Here is a 10,405-nt window from a genome sequence, read left to right as displayed (position 1 = left end):
ACAATGCATTCCTTGCTAATAAATGTCCATTTTCTATACCGTGTCTGCCATTAAAAACTTGCCATTTTGTACACCTCCTCGGAGCTGCCCTCTACTTGCTAGATGGGATGCCGCCTCATTGATAAGTCGTCTAATGAAGCCAATTAGACCTTCCCTTTAACTCAGTTGTATTTTTTTAAACAGTTTTAACCCTATCAACATCTATTTTATTCATCCCATGTTAAAATAATCATCCTTTTTTTGTTCCTCCCAATCAATATTTGTTTTACTCACTTTCTTTTTTTTTTTTTTTAAGATTTTATTTATTTATTTGTCAGGGACAGAGGGAGAGAGAACGAGCGAGCACAGGCAGACAGAGAGGCAGGCAGAGGCAGAGGGAGAAGCAGGTTCCCTGCCGAGCAAGGAGCCCGATGTGGGACTCGATCCCAGGACACCGGGATCACGACATGAGCCGAAGGCAGCCGCCTAACCAACTGAGCCACCCAGGTGTCTCTCACTTTATTTCTTAATACTGTTTAAAAATTTGTGCCCTGCTAAAACCAGTCTGTTGACTCTGTCTCCTGTTTTTTCCTATTGTTGTTAATTAATGTAATATTTCCTACTCTTCTTAGTTAATGTAATAATAAGACCCGTGAGGGAAAGCTGAAACAGCATTTTGTTTTTAAGATTTCATTTATTTGAGAGAGAGAGAGAGAGCAAGAGAGAGCACACGAGCAGGTGGAGCAGCAGACTCCCCGCTGAGCAGGGAGCCCGACGGGGGGCTCGATCCCAGGACTCTGGGATCATGACCTGAGCTGAAGGCAGAGGCTTAACCCACTGAGCCACACAGGCGTCCCAGAAACATGTTAAGGCTTCCTGAACTGTCCAGTCTTACAGCAGTAGGGCCACGTGGGGAGCCCATGTGAGCAGGGCCCCTTAACCACAGCTTTTCCCATGACCCTGTAACAGGCATATTCAGTGCGTGCGTATCCCAGTCACAGAGTCAGGCCCACACAGCTGCATACCATGCACATCGACAGCTTCATCTGGGATGCTCCATTCGGCATCCATGGGGGAAACAGACCCCTCATCAGGATTGACACAGCCTTCTGGGACTTTTACTCCACTCCGCCCGTTGGCTTTCCTCTAAGGACTACCTTCTATGTGTCTCCGTCACATACAGCCATCTGCGATGATTTCACAGCGAGCCATGGGTCCTGTATCAATTCAAACATACTCTTCCATTCTGCAGCATTAAAACTGAAGACATAGCCCTCAAATTAGTTACTCTCATAATCCATTTTCTGTAAAAGTTCTGATGTTACTGATCTATACAGTGAAAGAACTCCTTCATAGTCTGCCCCCTGGTTTCAAGGTTTTTGGTTTGCCCCTCCACCGTGTTTATGAACTTCTTGGTGAGCAGAAATCATAGAATTACTTTGTTATCCCCCCACAGTTTTTCTCTTGGGAGGCCGCTTTGAGGCCAGTGGATGAAGCGCAGATGTCCTGAAATGGGAGCTTGGTCTAGCAACCAAGTCTGACCCAGCTTTCTCCTTTACTTTCAGTTGAGCTGTGAATATTTTCCTGTTTCTCAGTAGTGTGCACTTCTGCATCCAGGGAGCCAGCCCCCCAGGAGTTAACTCCATCTCTGAATTCTGTTGGTAAGTTTTATCTTTAGTAACTGATTGTAACACAGCTACTGCTCCGTATCATGGTGACCACCAGGACCATGTGGCTGCTTAGGAACCAAAGGTTATTTATATTTATCTCTGACCCTCTCCTCCTCCTCTTACCAAACCACATGTTTCCACGAGCAGGCACTGTTCTAGCAAAACCTCCTTCATGACACCAACTACCTTCTGCATCAACAGTTCCAGCGAAAGAGGGTGTTGCCACGCCCACCCTGAAATAATATAATATATATGTATGTGTACGTATATATACACACATACATGTGAATGCAGGCATGCACATGTGTGCATATTTCAGGTGTGAATGAGAAATGGTAGTGTTGGAAGAAGTCATCAGGACGACATGACCGCTGGTTGCTGCAAGAGATGGGCCTGGGCAATTGGAGGCTTTTTACCCCCTCCCCATCCTTGGAATGTCCATTCTGCTTGCCTTCCCTGCATTGGGCTGCCCAAGGACACGGCCTTGAGTTAGTAAGGTGTTGATGCCCTCTGGATGGTGCATGCAGCCCATCCTAGTTAAGGCTTCTGCATAACTGTCAAGATCCTGGTGGGCACGTGCAGAGATCTGTCCATCCTGCAGTCACCCAGGGGTAGGCTTCACACGTCGTTCCCTGCCATCTACCAGTGTGGGATGGTCTGCCTCTGTCCTCCGTGTGAGGGGCCAGTTTCAGATTATACCCAGGAAGCTCCCCAGATTGTGAACTAAAAGGTAGAAGGAAGAAGTAATTGTTTCAATGTGTCCAACATTTGTAAAGATTTTTCAAAAGAGACTGAGAGTGAAGAGCACTGATGAGATTATCTATCAAGAGATCTGGTTAAGCAATTTTTCTTTGCCAACTCCTTCGGGCTTCCCCTCTAAGGAGTTCCTTAAGACCATGGCAGCTTTGGGGCGCCTGGGTGGCTCAGTGGGTTAAAGCCTCTGCCTTAGGCTCAGGTCATGATCCCAGGGTCCTGGGATCGAGCCCTGCATCGGGCTCTCTGCTGAGCAGGGAGCCTGCTTCCTCCTCTCTCTCTGCCTGCCTCTCTGCCTACTTGTGATCTCCGTCTGTCAAATAAATAAAATCTTTAAAAAAAAAAAAAAAGACCATGGCAGCTTTGGAAGGAAATACTTTCTAGGTGATGTTGGACATAAACTTGTCCTTTATTTTCACAGAGGGCCAGATGGACCTGTCTCAGCTCAGATGGCTTCTGGGCCAGTAAGCTTTCCCTGGTATTTTGAGGTGGGTGGAGCTGAGAATGATGTCCCCAAAGTGCACTGGATTTTGCTCTTTCCTCTCCTGGGTCCTGTAACTCCTGCTAAATTCCTTTATTGCTATGAATAGACTGGACCAAGAAAGAGTAAAAACAACTACATCAAAATATTCATAGATACCGTCTTTCAGACATTCCAGAAAGATGTACCGTTCCGGTACACACACTTAGGTTGGTCTTCGTTAACATGAGTCCCAACTTCACGGCCTTCCAAGTGGCTCTGTGATCTCTGGCCTGCAGTGGCACAGGCAGCAAGGCCACCAAATTCCCAGCAATAGCCTTTCTCCAGACCTTCCCATGAGGCCGGAGCCCTGAGCACCATTCTCATCGTGGAGGATGTTTGGCTCCTTTTCCTCCATCTTCTATTTTATATTTTCACATAACCCTGATTATAAAGCTGCACCGTGGTCTGATGAACACCTCTGCCCTGGTGTCTTCGGCTCCCTGACCTTCATCCCCTCATGCCTTAGCAGTGATGCCCCGGTGTTTGTTTTGTTTTGCCTGCTGGGCAAAAAAACAAGTGTTCCAAATGCAGTTTGTGGGCTAGAAGTCCCCTCTAGAACATCCAGTCATTTTGTTGAGTCAACTCTGTATATTCCTAGGCTCTCTTGTTGTACTATTTAATTTTCTGGGACATTTGGATTCAAAGTTGAATAATAATGATAATAACTCTGTTTCAGATTGCTTATAGTGTATAGAGAACATGAACCTTAATAATTTTATCTATTTATTTATTTTAGAGAGACCAACGTCAGGAAGGGACAGAGGGAGAGAGAGAATCTTAAGTAGGCTCCAGACTCACTGTGGAGCCTGACACTGGTCTTGATCTCACAACCCTGAGATCATGACCTGAGTTGAAACCAACAAACGCTTAACCATCTGAGCCACTGAGGCACCCCTTGATAATTATTTTTATTTTTAAAAAAATATTTTTATTTATTTGTCAGAGAGAGAGAGAGCGAGCGTGCACAAGCAGGAGGAGTGGCCGGCAGAGGGAGAAGCAGGCTCCCCACTGAGCAAGGAGCCCAATGCCGGACTTGATCCCAGGACCCTGGGATCATGACATGAACCAAAGGCAGACACTTAACTGACTGAGCCACCATATAATTTTTATTTTATTTTATTACTATTTTTAAGGATTTTATTTATTTATTTTTTTAAAAAAACATTTTATTTATTTATTTGAGAGAAGTGAGAGACAGTGAGAGAGAGCATGAGGGAGGAGAAGGTCAGAGGGAGAAGCAGACCCCCCGCGGATCCGGGAGCCCAACGCGGGACTCGATCCTGGGACTCCAGGATCATGACCCGAGCCGAAGGCAGTCACCCAACCAACTGAGCCACCCAGGCGCCCAGGATTTTATTTATTTATTTGACACAGAGAGACACAGCAAGAGCAGGAACACAAGCAGGGGGAGTGGGAGAGAGAGAAGCAGGGGGAGTGGGAGAGAGAGAAGCAGGCTTCCTGCGAAGCACAGAGCCCAGGCTCAATCCCAGAATCCTGGGATCATGACCTAAGCCAAAGGCAGACGCTTAACAACTGAGCCACCTAGGTGCCCCGCACCCTGATATAATTTTAAATAATTTTCTAAAATTGAATAATGTTAGTCACTAGAGATATTCAGGATAATATAGGGAACCATGATGTTAAATAAGGAGGTAAACTGACACAAACTTGAATTACTGGAAATTAAATGTATTCAGAAATAGCAGAGAAATTAAAATTTAGACACACAAAATGCAGCAAGATATAGGCAAGTCAGCTGGGGGTTTTTAGCAGGCTGTACTTACGGCATGCAGTGTAAAGATAGAGTCGTCCAGTCAGAGTCCAAGCAGTGAGTTCACTGTCGTGAGGATGGGAGAAGATTCTCGGAGGATATTAGTTGGTCAGGTGACAAGTCTTCTGCAAACTGAACATTTAAAGGAAATCAGTCTCAGTTCTTAAGCTCCATTCTTCTGAGAGTGTTTACACGAGATGCTCCATTTCGTATCTTCCAGTTCCATTTTATTTATTTTTTAAAGATTTTATTTATTTTACAGAGAGAGAGAGAGAGCGAGGGAGCACAAGCACAGGGAGTGGTAGAGGGAGAAGCAGGCCTCCCGCAGAGCAGGGAGCCTGATGTAGGGCTCGAATCCAGGACCCTGGGATCATGACCTGAGCTGAAGGCAGATGCTTAACAACTGAGCCACCCAGGTGTCCCTTCCAGTTCCATTTTATTTTTTAATTTAATTTAATTTTTTTCTTTTTAAAGATTTGTTTTTTTTTTAAATTTATTTGATAGACTGAGATCACAAGTAGGCAGAGAGAGAGGAGGAAGCAGGCTCTCTGCTCAGCAGAGAGCCCGATGCGGGGCTTGATCCCTGGACCCTGAGACCATGACCTGAGCCGAAAGCAGAGGCTTTAACCCACTGAGCCACCCAGGTGCCCCTCCAGTTCCATTTTAAATTGAACTCCTTTCTTTTTACTTTTTTTTTTTTTTTAAAGATTTTATTTATTTATTTGACAGAGAGAGATCACAAGCAGGCAGAGAGGCAGGCAGAGAGAGAGGAAGAAGCAGGCTCCCTGCTGAGCAGAGAGCCCGATGCGGGGCTCGATCCCAGGACCCTGAGATCATGACCTGAGCCGAAGGCAGCGGCCTAACCCACTGAGCCACCCAGGCGCCCCTTACTTTTTTTTTTTTAAGATTTTATTTATTTATGTGACAGACAGAGATCACAAGTAGGTAAAGAGGCAGGCAGAGAGATTGGAAGGGAATTAGGCTCCCTGCTGAGCAGAGAGCCCGATGCAGTGCTTGATCCCAGGGCCCTGGGATCATGACCTGAGCTGAAGGCAGAGGCTTTAACCTACTGAGCCACCCAGGCGCCCCTAAATTGAACTCCTTTCACAGAATGTTTAGGGTAGAAAACCACTTCTGATTTGAAATTCATGCAGACTATATATATATTTGTTTCAATTTCAAAGCATAGTGGGGAAAAATGTTTTAATTGGAGGGAAAAATACCTGGAAATACCAAAAGTTGGACAAGTATGTGTGGGAGATCATTGCCTTTATAGTACAATGTACGGTGGGAAAAGAAGCCCAAAAAGTAGATGAAAGTTTTCTGTAACATGTATCTAGGACAAAAGGATCAAAATTATCAGAACTTTTCTTAGGCCAGATGATGTGTCTGTGACAGTTTAGTCAGGCTAGATCAGCAGTCAGCATTGCTCATAATACAAAATACTAAGCTTCAATGGAAATAAATGTATTTTATTAAACTCTACATTTTGGCACCTTTTAATATTTCTTTTAATAGAAATCTTTTTGTTTTAAGTAGTTCTTGGAAATAATGCTTTTACAGTTAAATGCTGTAAGTAAATATCACTAAATGTACCTTTTGGAAATTACATTTCTCTAAAAGTCACTTTTAGAAGTTATTGTGAGCCATTGGCATCTGGGAGATACTTTTGAATAGTTGAATAGTCTTTGCCATTTATCATCTAACTTAAGTAACTCCTTTGCCTTTTATTACCACTAAAACATTAATATAATCCTCCTCCAATGTTGAAACCATAACCCCCAAGTGACTATATTAAGAGCTAGGCTTTTAAAGAGGTAATTAAGGTTTAATGAGGTCATTAGGATGGGGTCCTACACTACTGGCTTCCTTTTAAGAGGAATAGACACCAACACTGTGCTCACCAGGGCTAAGAGGACATGTGAGGACACAGGTAGGTGGCCCATCCACAAGCCAGGGAGACGGACCGTGTACCACCAAACCTGTTGACACCTTCATCTTCAACTTCCAGCATCCAGAACTGTGAGAAAGTACATTTTTGTTGTTTAAGCCAACCAGTCTATGGTACTTATGTTACAGTGTTATTGCGGTCCTGGCGGACTAGCACAGCTCTCATGTAATGTGCTCTCTTCACCAAATACATAAACAACTGTTAGGGTACGGAGTCGACCACCCCTCAACTGGACAGAGAACACTCTCGATAATGCAAGTCACACAGTGAGGTTCATTCCCAGCTGGCTGGGGTCCAAGTATCTGCCCGGCGCAGCGGGTTTCAACAAGGACCCTGAGCACTCAAAGCCAAGGGTTTATATAGCATTTTTTTTTTTATATAGCATTTTTAAAAAACATCCAACTCACAGTAATTTTCCATCACTTCAGAGACCATACATACTTTCGGCTTGTGCTCCCCTGGTGGTTTAGTAAGATAAGCTCTTTTCTAACATCTGGTCCCCGTGGCGCAACCACCTAGCTGCCCTGATGGTTTGAGCTGATTAGCTGTTGCCGGGGTGTTGCAGGGTAGGGTACTTTCTTTTTTTCTTTTTTTTTTTAAAGATTTTTTTTTTAATTTATTTGACAGACAGATCACAAGTAGGCAGAGAGACAGGCAGAGAGAGAGAGAGGAGGAGGAGGCAGGCTCCCTGCTGAGCAGAGAGCCCGATGTGAGGCTCGATCCCAGGACCCTGGGATCATGACCTGAGCCGAAGGCAGAGGCTTTTACCATTGAGCCACCCAGGTGCCCCGGGTAGGGTACTTTCTTGGAACTAAAGCAGGGTGGGGGTCCCTGGAACTAAAGTAAAGTAGGGGAGAGTTCAGTCCTTGGGCCTGAGATGGCTGCCCAAGCTAAGATGGCTGTACTTATGCTAACCCACTCTTACACAACAAGTCTCAAAGTATGAAGAGATATAGTTAAGGGGACACAATTGATAAATTCAGAAAGTGCTATGAAGATATGTCAGCTTTTTTAAAAACTGGGAGGGATTCGGGGCGCCTGGGTGGCTCAGTGGGTTAAGCTGCTGCCTTCGGCTCAGGTCATGATCTCAGGGTCCTGGGATCAAGTCCCACATCGGGCTCTCAGCTCAGCGGGGAGCCTGCTTCCCTCTCCCTCTCTCTCTGCCTGCCTCTCTGCCTACTTGTGATCTCTGTCAAATAAACAAATAAAAGCTTTAAAAAAAAAAAAAACAACTGGGAGGGATTCAGTTTGGAGGTTCCTATTTCGTTTCCACTTCCGTTAGAAGCCAAAACTTAGCTCTGGTTTGCAAAGTCCAAACAAGAAGCCTGGTCCTGAAAGTCTTTAAAACTCTCAGTATCCCCTTTATTTCCTACATACATGTTTGCAGGGTATAACTTCAGAGTAACAGGGTCTGACTTACTGTCCTATCACAGTAAACTATAAAACTATATAAAATACAAGTGGCTGAGTCCTTTTAGGAGCTGTCCTTGGGCAAGAGTTGATCTGAAACTTCATGCTAAGCTCTTTTGTTACCTCTCGTCACAGAGGTGGAGACCCTCACTATCATGTCAAAGGACAGGTGCACACAGGTGCCATGGGCCACTGAATCCCAGCTTTCAAGTCCAGAATCAGTGTCCTTTAAGCCTGCTCAGAGGGCGAGTTCACACTTCTCCCTCTAGAGGCTGATGACCCACATTTGGTACCAGAACAGTTCTGGGCCCAAGTGTTGGCACAATCTTGGGGAGAGGTCCACAGGGCAGGGTAGGGCTGGAATGATGCTGTCCTCCGGGGACATTGTGGTGGGCACCAAAGCCAAATTTATGTAATGAAGCTTCCATAAAAATCCAAAAGGAAGGGGTTTAGGTTCCAGGTTGGTGAACGCATGGAGATGTGGGGAGAATGGCATACTCAGAGGGAGCATGGAAGCTCCATTCCCCTGCCCACATACCTTGCCCTGTGCATCTATTCCTGGGTTATATCCTTTTATAGTAAACTGGTGCTCTAGTAAATAAATGTTCTAAGAGTTCTGTGAGCTGCTCTGGCAAATTAAGGAGGGAGTCTTGGGAACTTTTTTTTTAAAGATTTTATTTATTTATTTATTTATTTTTAGAAAGATTTTATTTATTTTATTTGACAGAGATTACAAGTAGGCAGAGAGGCAGGCAGAGAGAGAGAGCAGGAAGCAGGCTCCCTGCTGAGCAGAGAGCCCGATGCGGGGCTCGATCCCAGGACCCTGGGATCATGACCTGAGCCCAAGGCAGAGGCTTTAACCCACTGAGCCACCCAGGCGCCCCTATTTATTTATTTGACACACACACAGAGAAATCACAAGTAGGGAGAGAGGCAGGCAGAGAGAGAGAGGGAAGCAGGCTCTCCGCTGAGCAGAGAGCCAATGAGGGACTCCATACCAGGACCCTAAGATTCATGACCTGAGCTGAAGGCAGAGGCTTAACCCACTGAGCCACCCAGACACCCAGTTTTGGGAACTTCTGATTTATAGCCTGTTGGTCAGAAGCACAAGTAACAACCTGAACTTGCAGTTGGCATCTAAAGTAAGGGGCAGTCTTGTGGGACTATGGGACTATTTATTAGATAATTTAGTAATTTTCTTTCCAATTACCTACCTGTGTTCTTTTTTTTTTTCCCTAAGATTTTATTTATTTGATAGCAAGATGGTGAGTGAGAGAGTGCATGGGGGTTGGGGGGAAGAGCAGAGGGAGAAGCAGGCTCCCTGGCAGGGCTCTGATGGACAAGGCAGATGCTTAACCAACTGAGCCACCCAGGCGCCCCTAAAATAATCTTAATTCTCCATGCAGAACTGTACCTGCAATCACTGATAAATGATAGTCACTTATCAGCAAGGACATGGGAACCTAGGGTTGAGATGCCCCTTTATCTGGAAGTTCAGAGGTGCCTGGGTGGCTCAGTGGGTTAAAGCCTCTGCCTTTGGCTCGGGTCATGATCTCAGGGTCCTGGGATCCAGCCCCATGTCGGGCTCTTTGCTCAGCGGGGAGTCCGCTTCCCCCCCCCCCCCCTGCCTGCCTCTCTGCCTACTTGTGAACTCTGTATGTAAATAAATAAATAAAATCTTTAAAATTTTTTAAAAAAATTATCTGGAAGTTCAGACGTTCTGCAGACTTCTGCAACTGTGAAAGTTATATCCAGTGACCCAAACTAAAATAGCATTAAGGTTGGTCTTTGTTTGAGATAGATGTCAATTTTCTCAATAGAATTGAGTGTATTGGGTTTTGGAATGTAGGTGAGGTTCAGTGGGGTGAGGTCCAGAGCTGACGACCGGGAAAGAATTCTTGAGATGTCTTTGGTACAAAATGGTGGCTTTATTAAAGCATGGGGGCAGAAAGAGCTGCTGTGCGGGGAGGTGGGGTGGGGGGGGGGTTGTGAGGGGTGGCTGGTTATATACTATGGGGTTGAAGGAGGTAAGGAAAAGGAAGGTCTCAAGGATTTTCATATGTTAAAGAAGACTCACAGGATACCAGAGGCCTTGCCATAGTCAAGTTAAGATTGTTTTTCCCTCTAGCAATGTATTAACATGAAGATAGTTGGGAGCTTCCTGGAGGAACATTACACTCTGCCTGCTTCCAAGTATCTGTCAATGGGCTGCAGGTTATAAGGACCTTAACCTTATCTACATTTCTTTCTGGAAGCTGGGTTATTGATAGAAATGTAAATTGCTAAGACTTTTGTAAACTGAGGGACACTCAGGTTGTGATCTAAGTTAATTGTGATCTAAGTTAACT

The sequence above is a fragment of the Lutra lutra genome, chromosome 17, assembly GCF_902655055.1.
Source record: "Lutra lutra chromosome 17, mLutLut1.2, whole genome shotgun sequence".
NCBI lineage: Eukaryota > Metazoa > Chordata > Mammalia > Carnivora > Mustelidae > Lutra > Lutra lutra.
This window is presented reverse-complemented; position numbering follows the sequence as displayed.